The 15,644-nt window shown below is 41.8% G+C and overlaps 1 long non-coding RNA gene and 1 other non-coding gene across 3 annotated transcripts; one reads left to right on the forward strand and one right to left on the reverse strand.

Annotated features, from left to right (window-relative positions):
• Positions 1-27: 27 nt before the first annotated feature.
• LOC120271229 lies at positions 28-134 on the reverse strand. The gene has a single exon (XR_005539849.1). It is a non-coding gene; the product is annotated as a small nucleolar RNA R71 (small nucleolar RNA).
• A 13,359-nt stretch (positions 135-13,493) lies between these two features.
• On the forward strand, positions 13,494-15,271 carry LOC120270680. 2 transcript variants are annotated; one of them, XR_005539667.1, is made up of 3 exons: positions 13,494-13,562; positions 14,179-14,247; positions 14,819-15,271. It is a non-coding gene; the product is annotated as an uncharacterized LOC120270680 (long non-coding RNA). The 2 variants fall into 2 exon arrangements; XR_005539666.1 differs by having other exon boundaries at positions 14,179-15,271.
• The last annotated feature ends 373 nt before the right edge of the window (positions 15,272-15,644 follow it).

Genomic DNA, 15,644 nt, shown 5'->3' on the forward strand with positions numbered 1-15,644 from the left:
CGTTATTTCCCTCCCGAAAAATCTACAAAGCTTAGGAATGAGATCTCATCCTTTGTTCAGTTGGAATTGGAGTCTCTATTCGAGACATGGGAAAGGTTTAAGGAGCTCCTGAGAAAGTGCCCGCAACACGGATTCCCAGAGTGGATGATTGTTTAGACCTTTTACAATGGTTTGAATCCGAGTACAAGGCAACTCTTGGATGCTGCAGCAGGAGGTACCTTAGGTAGCAAGACCCCAAATGAGGCCCATTAATTAATTGAGGAAATGGGGCTAAACAGCTACCAATGGAATGCTAGGGAGAAGAAAAAGGTGGCCGGTCTCCATGAAATAGATGTAGTAACTTCATTGGCAGCTCAAGTGGAAAATTTTAGTAAGAAGTTAGATCTTCTAACTTCAAACAGAGTGGCGGCCATGACTAATTGCACCGGGTGTGGTGGAGGACATGCTCCCTCCGATTGCCCGATCTCTATCGGTGATGTTTCTTGGGTGAAGAACGTTGATTTTGTAGGTAATGGCATGAGACCTCAAGGAAACCCATATAGCAATACCTACAATCCGGGTTGGAAGAATCATCCCAATTTCTCATGGAGTAATCAGGGTCCACAAAAGGCCATGGGGCCACCAGGTTTCCAATAACAACAACAAGCCCCTCAGGTGGAAAACAGAGTCTCAGGTTTGGAAACCTGAATGAATGACTTAGAGAAGCACTTGACTAGATTTGTGCAATCTGCAAATACAAGGTTTGAATCAGTCGAGGCTACACTTCACAACCACACCGCCTCTTTGCATAACCTTGAAAATCAGGTGGGGCAAATTGCGAAGTCTCTCTCTGAAAGGCCACATGGAAGCTTGCCGAGCAATACAGAGACCAACCCTAGAGAGCACGTAAAGGCGATCACTTTGAGGAGTGGTCGTGAGGTTGAAGGTAGGCTTCTGAGTGAGAAGCCAAAAGAACACGCACCCGAGGTTATAGAGGTAGAAGAGGGAACAAGCAAAGAGAAAGAGGTGCCACCCCCACCTTTCAAGACATGAATCCCTTATCCCTCTAGATTGAAAATGACCAAGGGGATGAACACTACAAGAAGTTCATGAGTTTGTTCAAGCAACTCCACATCAATATCCCTTTTGTTGAGGCTTTGGCCCAAATGCCTAAGTATGCGAAGTTCTTGAAAGACTTGTTGACTAACAAGAGGAAGTTGGAAGAAAGTGCTTCAGTGATTTTAGATGCTTCATACTCGGTGGTATTGCAAAAGAACATGCCGAACAAGAAGAAAGACCCGGGAAGATTCATCATTCCGTGTAATATTGGCAATCTAGGTGAGGAAATGGCATTGGCGGACTCAGGGGCCAGTATCAACGTTATGCCATACACCTTCTTTCAAAAGCTAGGCTTGGGCGAGCCTAGGCCTACTCGAATGACTTTGCAACTAGCGGACCGAACAGTGCGACATCCGAGAGGCATCATTGAAGACGTGCTTGTCAAGGTTGACAAGTACATTTTTCCGGTTGACTTTGTAGTGCTAGACGTCGATGAGGATGCGGATGTACCTTTCATACTTGGGAGACCGTTCTTGCGGACTTCCAAGGCATTGATTGGCATGGACGGCGGAGAGCTAACTTTGAGGGTTGGAGATGACAAGCTCACATACCACCTTGCTGAAGCCATGCGGCATTCTCTGGATTTCGATGATACTTTATACTTTTAGACACTACTGATGAGATTGTTGATGAATATATACAGGAAATGTTCAATTCAGACCCATACGAGTGTTTTTTCGACCAAGAAGGGATTATGAAGAAGTAATGATGCTTGGTTCGATAGAAGAAGTACCATCTACACCGGGAATCTTGAAGAAGGTGCTCTGGAAAATGAAGAGGGCTACGAGACGCCACCGGAAACACTCCAAGGCTGTACGTCTGTAAACCGAAGGAGTTGGATGAACCATCGCTAGGTGGTCTGAAGCCCGATAATTCACCCTCTATCCTCAAGACACTTTGCACATCATGCTTTCAAGTCATGGTTAAGAGGACAACCTTCATCTATGAACCCCCGTGAGGTAAGACAAGGTACATAAAGCTTAGTGACGTTAAACAAGCGCTTCTTGGGAGGCAACCCAAGTGTTTACTGTTTTCTTATCTTCTAGTTTAGTTTATTTTCATGAATAATTTGTTAAGTGTTAGTGTCTTGATTTTTAGATGCTTGTGCTGAGATTTTCTTGTGGGCTTTGAATATTCATCGTGTGTTTTCATGTGGAATTGGCGAAGTTATGTCGTTTAAGCTTTATTCCATGTTTTTCGCTGGTAAAACTTGTATACTAGGGCAGGCTCTGAGTGCGTAAACATGTTCAGAAACTTTCTGCAGAGCCTGGAGGTTTTTCTAAGGCATCCAGTGAAGACGCACGGGCGTGTGGAATTTCCGCACGCCCGTAGATTTGTATCGCGAGCTCATCCAGAGAAGGCACGGGGGCGTGCGGCTGCCCCTATGAATGACCATGTGAATATCACATGCCCGTGGGTAATTTCCGCACGGGCGTGTGAAGTCCTGCAGAGTTTGGTCGATTATCCCGAGAGCACACAGGGACGTGAACTCGCACCTGTGGGCAACCTTGTGACAAGTGCACGGGTGTGGGTAATTTTTGCACGCCCGTGTGAAACTCTGCAGAGGAGCCCTCATCATCCTGAGAAGACACAGGGGCATGTGGGTGCCCTTGTGAGTTGGTCATGTGAATGTCCAGGCCCGTGTGGAATTTCCGGACGGGCGTGTGGAACACTTAGCAATTTTTCTCGGATGTCCAGAGAAGCCACAGGGGCGTGTGGCTGCCCCTGTGGGTCGGGCGCACGGTCGTGGGTATATTCCGCACACTCGTGCGAGAGCATTCAGAGTCAGTGAGAGTTTTTCCCGAGAGCACCCAGGGGCGTGCACCTGCCCCTGTGAAACTCTCCTGTGGGGGCGCACGGGCGTGGGTAATTTTTCCACACCCATGTGGATGTACAGAACGCCAAGAGGCGCGAGTTCTTTTTAAAGGATAGTCGTTTCTCTTCTCCCTCACACCCTCCATTCGTCTGGGAGCACTTTCACATCAACCCCCGACCTCCTAGCGCCGAGTTGGTAGGATTGTTGCAAGGTTTTCCGGCTGATTCGTAGTTCTTTCATTTTACCTCGTCGGTAAGCTCTATTTATGATTTCCTTCATCAATTCATGATTTTCATAGATAAATCTGGTTAATAATGCTTCATTTCTTCAATTAGAAAGATGATTTATCTTTAGAATGAAGTTAAAAGTATTTTTAAGTTGTTTTTTTCGATTCTTGTGGCGCAGTCGTGCGGTTTTCACTCCCCATGGATCCACACGGGCGTGCGGAAATTCCACACGACCGTGTTGATTTCTGCAGTGTTAGTTTATCAACTTGTTTGATCGATTTCATTTCAAATTTTACAGATTATGACACCTCAGTCAAATAAGGAAGCTGATAAGAGACCACGTGAGTCATCCCGTGAGTCATCCCCTAAGCCTGAGGGTATGAGTTTCGTGATTCCAGAGCATCAAGTTCACTAGGAACGCTTGTCGAGACTCCGGTTCGGGCAGACTCAATTCCTGGACACAAGTATACTGAGAGATTTACAGTAGGGAGATTAGTTTGCTGATGAGGTCGAGGATCTCATTTCAGCAGGTGGTTGGCGGCAGTTATTGATGATTAGAGAGCCAGCCATCCGAGAGTTCGCATTATAGGTGCTATCATCATTCGAGTTTGATAGATCGTACGCAAGCTTCGACAGTTTGGACACCATTTAGTTTAGAGCACTTGGACACCACCATAGCTTGAGCATCACTCAGTTTTTAGTTCTGCTTGGCTTGTATGAGGAGGCATTCACAGACACTGAGGAGTACTCTCAGTTACCGACTGATTATCTCGGAGGTTTGACCCCGCAGAGAGCTTACAAGGTGATATGTGGTTAGGGTCAGTACGAGCCGGGGGTGTCCAAGGCCACGTGCATTATGCTAGACTGGGAGCGATCTTCTCAGGCCCCTACATTAGGAGATTAGTGCTGGGCATGGGTCTCTTGGATTCGATTCGTGGGGCTGAGAAGACGAGATAGCCGAGGGTGAGGGTGATCATACTGAGGCTTCCCAACCTGCTCCCCAGCCTCAGTCAGCACCGATGGAGACCGAGGCACCTTCGGCGGCAGAGGACGCTCTCCCCATACGTATGTTTTCACCATCTCGAGCCCATGATCGCTTCTAGAGGCTCGATAGTGCGGTCGGAGTGATACGGACAGAGGTGGCTGAGGCTCGAGCAGAGATTGCCGAGATTAGGGCTACGCAGGTCACTCAGTACACAGAGTTCATGGCATGTTTTGATGTATTATATCAGATCTTAGAGCGAGATGTCGCCTCCTTATTTGTCTTACGACCGAGGACTCCTCAGCCCCCCTAGGCATCTCCTGCATCCCCATCTCCTATACCAGCACCGGTGGATCCACCTTATGTTTCCCCATCACTAGCAGTAGGAGAGGAGGCGGCAGAGCGTGACACCGACATTTGACTTTATTTTTCTGCATTCTCTTTATTTTGCATTTTATTTTAGACTTGTTCACTCAAAAAGGATTCTCCTTCTCAGTTTATTTTCATTTTGCATCTCGAGTTGTATTTATTGTCTATCTTTTATATATACTCGAGTTATTTTTGTTTTATTGAGCTTCACTGAACCCCCTCGTTTATGCGTGCAGATGGTCTTGTCATCATGGGAATTGAGACTCTGTCATGGGCACGACCAAGTTGTCTCAGCACTTGGCTGTGTGAGCTTCACAACCCGTCGAAACATTACTCCCAAGGACTTAGCTCCACCAAACGCGACACTAGGAGTTAGGGGAGTATTGTTTTGATTGCTTCTCCCACATATATTCTTCATTGATATACATTACGGGTGAGCTTGCATGTGTACATTGGGAACAATGTACAACTTAAATGTGGGGGGGAGTTTCATAGTGCACATATCTTTTATATTAGTTTTGATTGTTATACATGCTCACATAGCCAATGGCGGATCACCTTAGTTGCAATGATTGTATTCTTGAGTTTAGGAGAATTTTTAACATTGAATGTTTTCATGCTCTAGTTCTTGCTTGAATTTCTAGGAATTTTTACCCCATTTACACTCAGTGCACTGCTCACTCTTTAAAATCTATTGGAAAATCATGTTTGATGTTAAAGGGACTAATTATGGTTGTTTCTTGTGTTAAATTCTGAAAAAAAAATGAATGATGAAAAGAAGGAGCAAAATAGTTTTCTTGTTTGTTTTGGGTGGAAAGAGCTACCACCTATGTAGTATGAAGCTACTCTCATAAGTCGGATACTAGCTATGCCCTAATGAGAGAAAGAGGTATCTCATAGGATGAGTGAAAGCTACCACTCCGATAGAAAGAGCTACCACCTCGAAAGTGTGAAAGCCACCTTAGCGGCCGTTTTGGAAAGGGCTACCTTAGAGGATGTGTGAAGCTAATACCATCTTTGCAATTTTTGTCACTTTTGTAGATAAATAAGTCCCTTGTACTTAGAACTTTGAGGAGTATACCTTGGGTTGTTTTTGAGTGAGTTCACACACGTACACGATTTCGGGTTTGTTGTCCTTTTTTATTCAAGTTTTTAGCTAGAGCTTTGACTTTTTATATTTAATGTTGAAATTTCCCTTACTTGTAGAATGCTCTCTCTATACACTTTGGTGAACCTAAGGCCAAGCACTTCCAATATTTCCTTCATCTATGCATAGAATGTTTAATTTTTGCTTGAGGACAAGCAAAAGCTTAAGTGTGGGGAAGTTTGATAAGTGCTTGTGTGATATGAATGCGAAGCATTCTTTCCTTATGGTGAGCATTACTTTTCTCGGGTTTTTACACTAATATGTGTGTTTTTATGTTACTTTTATGCAGGTAGGGTTGTGAGGCCGAGTATCAAGGAAAAAAGACAATGTGGATCATAATGCACTGATTTTGGAGGAAATCTTGCTAAGGTTCAAACGCGAAGACATAGGTCGGGTGTGAGATGCTAAAGTGTGTGCCAAGCTCCTCGTATTTGAGTTAGCACAACCATTTGAAGGGGCACAAGGGCAGTCACACTCAAGCATTCCGACTTATGCACATAGAACAAGATTTCCACCAACTTGTCCGTCATTAAAGAAGCAAAGCGATCCACAACGTGAACGTGTGCTCGTTTACGTCACCTCAATGAAAGTATGGACTCCGGAAGTATTTTAGGCCAGGTACTGTAGCGAAACACCGTAGCAAAAGTAATGCAGTAGCACTGTTCGCAGCTGGCCGAGAAAACATGAATTCAGAGAATCCACACGGGCGTGTGGAAATTATACACGCCCATGTGGAAATTCCACATGGGCGTGTGTAAAATCCACAGGCCCGTGTGGTCACCCGATTACAGCCCTATTTAAAGCCGATTTAGCCCCGATTTCAGCATTCTTTGCTCCATCTTTTCCCCAACTTGAGAGAGGGTTTCGGCTAGGGTTTTGAGAGGTATTGGCTAAGGTTTTGAAGAGGTTCTACGGCTCTGACATCATCATTCCTTAGGAAGAAGGTTGGTAGGAGAGCTTCCGTCGAGGCGTATCCTATACCGGATGAGGGAATCCTTTGACGACGAGTAGAGGACTCTCCACAAGACCATGGTCACGACCATCGAGGGGGTTTCTCTATGGATTCATTGCTTTTACATTCTATTTCTTTGATTGTACTTAGCTCCATGGAGAGCTAAACACCTAGTGGGTACTTGGGTATTTGTGAACCCTAGTATGTATTTGTTTCATTGAATTTCTTTATTATGGTTTCAATTAATTGATGTTTATTGTGAGTTCCAACCTCGAATGCTTGATTTTATGAACATTTCCCCTATAGTGACACTAGGGTTGAGAGTTCTCGTTGGTAACCTTGTGAGTGAGTGACACACCACGAGCGTTAGACAAAGCTAGGTTGGAGAGGGTTGAGAGGGTGAGTTGAGAGGTACAGGAGCGTCCCCTTTTCCCTCCGACGTGATAGATTCTACCTCCGTTCCTCGAGTTCTTTGCGGCCATAATAGAGTGAATGGTCTAAGGGATGAACTTCCACTGGGGCTTAGTTGCACGTGCAACGGAGTGAAGCGTTGAGGTGATCTTAGTATGTAGGGCTTAATCGTGGTTAGTGAACTTCCACCTAGACCAAAGGGTTAGGTCTATAATTAGGAAGAGATTTATCGCTTGGAATCCCTAGAGCTCATTGCAAGTCTATTCGAGTGCGAGGTTGAGAGGTGATCTAATCTCTCCTCCGGGACATGTATATAGTTAGGCATAGTTGACCTTAGGTTTGGGACTATGTATTTAAGGATTTCCATGACTCACCATTGCATCGATTAGGAAGCATAATAGAGGGTTCTTGCAGTTGAAACGATTGTCCTAGGTGGAGCATTATCAGAGTACCCCATCTTTATCGATTGTCTTACTTCCTCCTTTACTCGTTCTTTCTTACTCGTTGTTTTTACTTTTGAGAATTGAATCATTGTCGCACTTATCACTACTGATCTTTCACATAGCTAAGAAGCGGATTATGTGTTTTTATTCCCTACTCCCGTATGGATTGAATATCCCGCTCATCCGGGATTATTACTTCGACAAACCCGTGCACTTATGGGATATACGCAAGGGGACCTTGTCAGCCTCATAATACCCATTAAACTGATAGTAACCAATCCCAAAGTTGCCGGGGTACTGATCCTCTCCTTGCCTCTAACTGAGCGAAGTAGACCCATCTTGAACAAGAGACGAGTGATGTAGGGTCCCCCAAATAGTACTCCTATTCATAAGTACTCACACTTATGGCGGAAATAGTCGGCTATGACGTATCCCAGATGGATGGACACCCTCTGTGGCATGGAATGGAGATACAAAAGATTGGTCCTGCAAAGTGAGCATATCCCATCTCCACGTCCTGTCATTGACTGGCTGAGAATAGCATGAACATACCTATGTACCGGTCGTATCAGTAGAGAGCCCTTCGACCTGCAAGGGACATATTGGTAGCCACCGCATAAATCATGAAAGATCTGGCCTAGAGTGAGGTCAGGAAGGCAGTCAACAGGCAAATGTGTATACTCGACTGTGTCAACATAGTTATCATCGTATAGGTTAATTACTATTAATAGCGTGCAAGAAATGAGACGCCTAGAAATTCACACACCCATGTGGAATTTTCACAGGGGCATGTGGATGCCCGATTTCAGCCCTTTAAATACCACTTCTAAAGTTTAATTTGGGGATATTTTTCCTATCTTTTCCCTATCTTTTAGAGAGAACACGGCTAGGGTTTAGATAGGTTTTTACTGGGATTTTGGTGCATTTATATGGCATTCAACATGTATTTCCTTCAGAGAAGAGTTATTGAGGAAGCTTCCAAAGTCTTTGATTTGGCATGGTGTGCCCTAGGCTTGATGAAAGGAGTCTTTGGAGAAGACGAGGCATCTCTTGAAGACCATTGACACGGATGACAAGGGGGTTATCTCTATGGATTGCATGCACTTAATTTTCATTTCATCTTTGACTTTGTATTGCTCCATAAAGAGCTAAACCTTAGTGGGTTCTTGAACTTGTAAATTCTAAGATGATTTTGTTTCATTCACTAATATTATGATTCTTTAATTGATGTTTTAATTGAGTTTGAATCTTGCATTATTATTGTTGTAATTTTCCCTTAGAGTGATACTACGGTTGAGAATCCATCTAGGTACCCCATTGAAGGGGTAACAACTTCACTAGGGTTAAACTTAGCGAAATTGAAAAGGGTTGAAACAGTGAGTCGAGAGGTAGCGAAATGCCCCTTTCCTTTTCGACGTGATTTATCCTACCTCCATGTTCCATGAGTTCTTTACAATCATGATAGAGTGAAGTGCTAAGAGATGAACTCCAATGGGGCTTAGTTGCATGAGCAACAGAGTGAAGTGTTAAGTAATCCTTACTGTTGGGCTTAATCATGATTAGGGGTCTTTTGCCAGGACTAAAGGGTTAGATCTAAGTTAGGGTATAGGATTTATCACTTGGAGTACCTAGAACCTCAAGCAGTCCAACAAAGTGTGAGGTGTTGAGAGTATCTAACACACACCTTGCGTGTGTGTACCACAAGTGCACAGGTTATCAAAGTAATAAAGTACCCTAGTGAGTGGGTAGTCGTATACATAGGGAATAGCACTCAGAAACACAAGAATTGCTATTTAACTATGGCGAAAATGATTCAGGAGTGGTGTGAACAATATCAATGCAAATAGAAATATAGGAAATAAGAAAGAAACGTAAGAGAATAATAGGAGAGACAATCGATAGAAGATGGGGCACCCGGACATTGCTCAGCCTAGGACTATTGTTTCAAGTGCAAGACTAATAATTATGCCTCTTAGTTGATATTTAATGAGTCGTGGAAATCCTAAAACACACAATCTCAAACCTAAGGTCAACCGTGACTAACCCTACACTATACCCCGACAGAAAGGGTTACTCTCAACGCCTTACACTATGTAAGGTTGTTTAAAAGCTCTAGGGACTCCAACGAATAAACCCTATTTCCTAATATAGATCTAACCCTTTTGGTCCAAGCAAAAGACCCCTAGTCACAATTAATCCCATCACTAAGGATTACTTCAACACTTCACTCTGTTGCTCACGCAACTAAGCCCTAGTGGAGTTCTTCTCTTAACACTTCACTCTATTGTGACTGTAAAGAAATCTTGGAATGTGAAGGTAGGATAAATCACACCAAAAGGGAAAGGGGATGTTTCCGCTACCTCTCGACTCACCCTCTTGAACCCTCTCCAATCTAGCTTTGTCTAATCCTAATGAAGTGTTACTCATTCAGATAGATTACCAATATATATTCTCAACCCTATTGTCACTCTAAGGGAAAATCAATTCAATAAGCATTCAAGATTGGAACTCAATTAAAACATCAATTAAAGAAACATAATAAAAGGTCAATGAAACAAAATCATCCTAGGGTTTATAAGTTCAAGTACCCACTAGGGGTTTGAGCTCTCCATGGACAAAGGTACAATCAATAATGAAATTGAATGTAAATACATGCAATCCATAAGTAAAACCCCTTCATAGTCCTTATCGATGGTCTTGTGGAGTTGCCTTGTCTTCTCCATGGGTTCCCTCATCAACCCTAGGGCACACCTCGCTGAATCAATGCTGATGAAAGCTCCTCCAATAACTATCTTTCAAAGGAACACAGTGATGAAGGCCGTAGAACCACTCCAAAGTCTCATCTAAATAATCTCTGACAACGCCCCTTACGTGTGACCCGCAAGTGCACAGGTTTGTCGAGTAATAAATTCGCAAGTGAGTGGGATATCGTATCCACAGGGAGTAGGGAGTAAAGATACTTAAGTTTCTACTTAACCTAACGAAGATGAAATAATGATTGTGTTGATGAAGTGTAATGTAAATAGAAATAAAAGAAACAAGAACGAGAGGCACAAATAAGTAAGAGGTAAGGCAATCGATAGGAGTGGGGTACTCGGATGTTGTTCCATCTAGGATAATCATTTCAAAGTACAAAACCAATTATTATTCTTTCTAACTAATGCATTAATGAGTCATGGAGATCCTAAAATATACGGTCCCAAATCTAAGGTCAACCATGACTAACTCTATACTATGCCCCGGCGGAGAAATCAAACACTTTCAACACCTCACACTGTATAAAGTTGCATGGAGTTCTAGGGATTCTAAGTGATAAACCCTATTCCTATGTGTAGACATAACCCTTTGGTCTAGGTGAAAGGGCCCCTAGTCAAAATAAAGCCCCAGATACTAGAGTTCCTTTTGACGCTTCACTCTGTCACTCGCGCAACTAATCCCCAGCGGAGTTCATCCTCTAGCACTTCACTCTATTGTGAACACAAAGAACTCGAGGAAATGGAAGTAGGATAAATCATACCGGAGGGGAAAGGGGACGCTCCACTACCTCTCGACTCACCCTCTCAACCCTCTCCAATCTAGCTTTGTCTAACCTTCATGGTGTGTCCCTCACTCACAAGGGTTACTAAGGTGAACTCTTAACCCTAGTGTTAGTCTAAGGGAGTATTCAATCAATCAAGCATTCAAGATTGGAACTCAATTAAAGCATCATTTAAGGAAAGCATAATAAAAAGGTTTAATAAAACAAATACATTCTAGGGTTCACAAATCCAAGTACCTACTATGGGGGTTTAGCTCTCCATGGTGCAAGATACAATCAATAGGAAAATCAAAAGTAAAAACAAATAGTCCATAGGAAAACCTCCTCGATAGTCATGTCGATGGTATTGTGGAGTAGCCCGTCTCCTCCATAGGTCCCCTTGTCCAACTTAGGGCACACCTCGCAGGATCGATGCCGACTGAAAAACTTCCCCAATAACCTTCTTCCAAGTTGAGCGCGGTGTTGAAACCGTAGAACCACTCCAAAGACTCGCAAAAAGCCCCTCTAAACCTTAGCCGATGACCTCTCCAAAGATGGGAAAAAAAGTCACTTGGAGAGAGGGATGAAAGATGACCCCCAAAATCGGGCTGAATCGCTGCTTAAATAATGCTGGAATCGAGCATCTACACAGGCCTGTGGATTTTCCACACGCCCTTGTGGAATTTCCACATGGGCGTGGGTAATTTCCACACGCTCATGTGGACTCTCTAGAATTCTCATTTTCGGACAGCTGTGAACAGTAACCTACTATAGTGCTCCACCAAAACACTCCCGATTCCACACTTTTCATCAAGGCAACATAAACGGAACACGTCTATGCCGTAGATCACAATGCTTCTTCAATAAAAACCTTATTGGTGAAGATCTTGTTATCAATACACAAGTCGTGATACGCAAATGTGACTGCCTTCGTGCCACTCCAACTCATTGTAATTGCACTAATACATGGAGGTTGGCACACATTCACATATCTTTGACCCAAACTTGTGTCTCACGTATGTTCCTTTCCAAGATTCCACCAAATAATGCATTCACGATCTCCTTTTGACTTCTTTTCTTAATACTTAGCTTCACTACCCTACATGAGCAAAAGAACACAAATACAAATGAATTAGAGCTAAAACCCGATAAAAGTAATGCTCATCATATGGAAAGAATACTTCGCATTCCTAACACACAAGCACTTATCAAAGTCCCCCACACTTAAGCTTTTGCTTGTCCTCAAGCAAAATTAAAACATTAAAGTATATAAGAAGGACATATTGAAAGTGCTTGGCCTTAGGTTCACCAAAGCATGCAAAAAGAGCATTCTACAAGTACAGAAAATTTCAACACTAAATACGAAAAATCAATGCTCTAGTTAAAAACTTGAATCAAAAAGGACAACAAACCCGAAATCATGTAAATGTGTGTAAACTCACTCAAATCAACCCAAAGTATACTCCTCAAAGTTCTAAGCATAAGGGACTTATTTATCTACAAAATGTAACAAAACACAAAGATGGTAGTAGCTTCACACATCCTCTAAGGTAGCCTTTTCCAAAGTGGCCGCTAAGGTGGCTTTCACACTTTCGAGGTGGTAGCTCTTTCTACCGGGGTAGTAGCTTTCACTCATCCCATGAGATAGCTCTTTCTTTCATTAGGGCATAACTAGTATCCGACTTATGAGAGTATCTTCATACATCATAGATGGTAGCTCTTTCCACCCTCAATGCACAAACAACAAGTATAATTTCTTTTTAAAAATTTTCAAAAGAAAATAACACTAACTAGTCCCTTTAACATTGAACTTGAGTTTCCAAAAGAGATTAAAGTGTGAGTAGTGCAACAAGTGTCAATCGGGCAAAAATTCCTAAAAATTCAAGTAAAAACTAGAGCATGAAGACATTCAATGTTAAAAATTCACCTAAACTCAAGAATACAATCATGCAACTAAGGTGAATCGCCATTGGCTATATGAGCATATATATCAATCAAAACTTATATAAAAGGTATGTGCATTGTGAAACTCCCCCCCAACACTTAAGTTGTACATTGTCCCCAATATAGATATGCAAGCTACTCCCATTTGATGGAGCTAAATCTTTGGGAGTGATGTTCCGACGGGCTGTGTAGTATACATGGGCAAGTGTAAAAACACCTTTGTGATACTTGGCTCATCACTATTCTTCTTCCTATTTTTATTTTCCTTGGCCATTAGGAGGGTACAGGGTTTCCATGGCCTTTATTGGGTTAGTTGGGGTCATTTGAGTAATTATCACCCAAGCTTACTCACCAATGTCTTTTCTTGAATATACAAGGGCATTGTTGTCATTTGCCAAATGCTTATTCACTCTAGTCTTTGTTTTATAAGCATGAGGGTAACTTAGTCATTTCTTCAAGTCCATGGCATTTTGGTTAATATATTGAAGCTTTAGGGGCGAAATGGTCTTTTCCCCTTAAAACCTTATCCATTGCATTAAATTCAAGGTTCCTTAGAGGCTAAGCTTCTCATTCATCTCTTAATTCTTCTCTTCTTCATCCCAAAGGCTGGTCTTCTCTTCTTCATGCCCAATCTTGTTTGATTTGAAGTTTAAAAGGTAATGATCCTATTCCTTTCAATTGCTTGGATAAGGCAAGATTCTTCCATGTTGTGCTTGTGTTTTTAGTTCTTGAAATGGTTATTTAACTTTCATGCTCTTCCTTGGAAACTTGTTTTCAAGAACTTTGTATTTTTTTGGCCATTTGAAGGTTGTTTGAGTTGTGAATCCCTTGTATTTCACCCTTGTATCCATGCAATTAGTATTCCTTTAAATTCCATGAGTTTTGATGGCTTTTTTGTTAAGTTTTGGTGGGGAAAAGAAGGGTGTTTAAGAGCTTAAAATTATGCCAAAGATTTGTTTATTCATGTGTATTTTAGTTGGCAATTGTATTGTTGTGAGAACTTGGTGTCTTTCCCTTGGATTGTTGTTGAGTTTGGTCTCTGTACTGTAGCAGTCCTGTTTTTACTGTAGCACCGAGAAGCTTTGTTTGTCTCTTTGGTTTCTTTGAATTAGAGTGAAGCTCAAACCTTTAGAACTTCTTTAGTAAACTAAAGTGTTAGTTTGAGCTAACTCTAGAGTGGATTAGGATTGTTTGGTAGAGAACCTAAGGGTTTTTTTTGTGTGGGCTTTTTATGCTAATATTTGTTGGTGATTTGTTGTATTTTAATTGGAGGTGAAGCGTTGGCTCGAGGCAAAGAGTTAGACGAGGATTAGCTTGAGAGGAAGAGAAATCATCAATTTAGTGAGTGGGATTATTAAGCATGACCCTATTAGAAATTACCAATATTTATATGCTTATATACACTCTATCTTTCTTAATGAGATTTTGTTGGGTTCATGATTTATGATATGTTTAAGGCTTTGGAAATGAGTTTAAAGTAAATGTTTATTGGTTTATACTAGTTTTATTGTTAAAGATCTTGAAGGTTTTATTCCTTATTTATATTCATGTTTGACTTGTAATTGAGGCCCTTCATGGAGTTTTTGAGATCTTTGCACTTGTTTTTGAAAACGTTTTTGTGTTTCAAAGGGGTTGTTTTGTCAAATTGGGCTTCCTTGGGAAAATCTTGGTTTTTTTGTGAAAAATATAAGTTTGAAACTCAATCTTGGGTTGTTGAAAGGTAAGATTTTCCACGTTGTTTCTTGTGTTGGATTTTGTAAATTGATTTGTGTTAAAAGCTTGAGTTTTGCTTGTGCTTTTATCATTTCCTTAAGGAAATGGCTGAGAGATTGTTGATTGATGGTTATTGGTTGTTATTGTACTCCGTGTGGAGCGTGTTTATCGTTGAGTTTGTATGGTGACCCTCCTGCAGTATGTGGTCTCCACAGACACCCTGTTGAGGTGGTGTGGTAGACCGGTTGATTACTACGAGGGCCAGTTCAGGTTGGAGTGTAGAGTCTTGACTTTGGATATTCATCGAGTAGCCATTGTCACCAGGCGATGAGCTGATGGGTCAACATTAAGGGCATGAGTACTTTGATGGCTCTGAACCTAGTCGCGGCAGCGGTGAAGGTTTAGGGAGGTTTTTAAACTACTTTATGTTGGGTGAGTGTTCGGGTGTTGCTTTATGCTGGGTTTGAGATTTAATCCCATTGTTTTTTTTTGTAGTGTCATCTTGAATTTGTGGTGAGTGGGCAAGGCCCAGCTGTCGCTCTTATGAGGCAGTCTCTTGTAAATTCGATTTGACACTAGTATTATGTTTACTTATTGTGGAACTCATGTTATTTACTTTATTATACTTATAGTTGGGAACTATTTTGTTTTACATGTTTATTGTGGAAGCTTTGCTTTATGATTGGCTTATTCCTTTAATCTGGAACTCTATATTCAGTATTTTTCACACTATGGTATTTCAAAACCCTAATAGATGTAGAATGACTACTTCTTCTATCTTTATTGCTAGTTTGTATTAAAGTTTGATATTATATGTATTCATGTGCTAAGCTACTTATTTTATTTGTAAAGTATCATATTTGGAGTTTTATGTCATTATTGTGGTATATTTCTATTAGAGCTATGCTAACCTCCCCTCAATGAGTAATGTTAGTTGCTCACCCCAGTGTGTTGGCCATTTACTACTGTTCTATCTTCTTTGTACCTTTTCAGTTCATGTATGTTCATTTTTGTCATGGACAAGT

The sequence above is a fragment of the Dioscorea cayenensis genome, chromosome 10 (genome assembly GCF_009730915.1).
Source record: "Dioscorea cayenensis subsp. rotundata cultivar TDr96_F1 chromosome 10, TDr96_F1_v2_PseudoChromosome.rev07_lg8_w22 25.fasta, whole genome shotgun sequence".
NCBI classification, from domain to species: domain Eukaryota; kingdom Viridiplantae; phylum Streptophyta; class Magnoliopsida; order Dioscoreales; family Dioscoreaceae; genus Dioscorea; species Dioscorea cayenensis.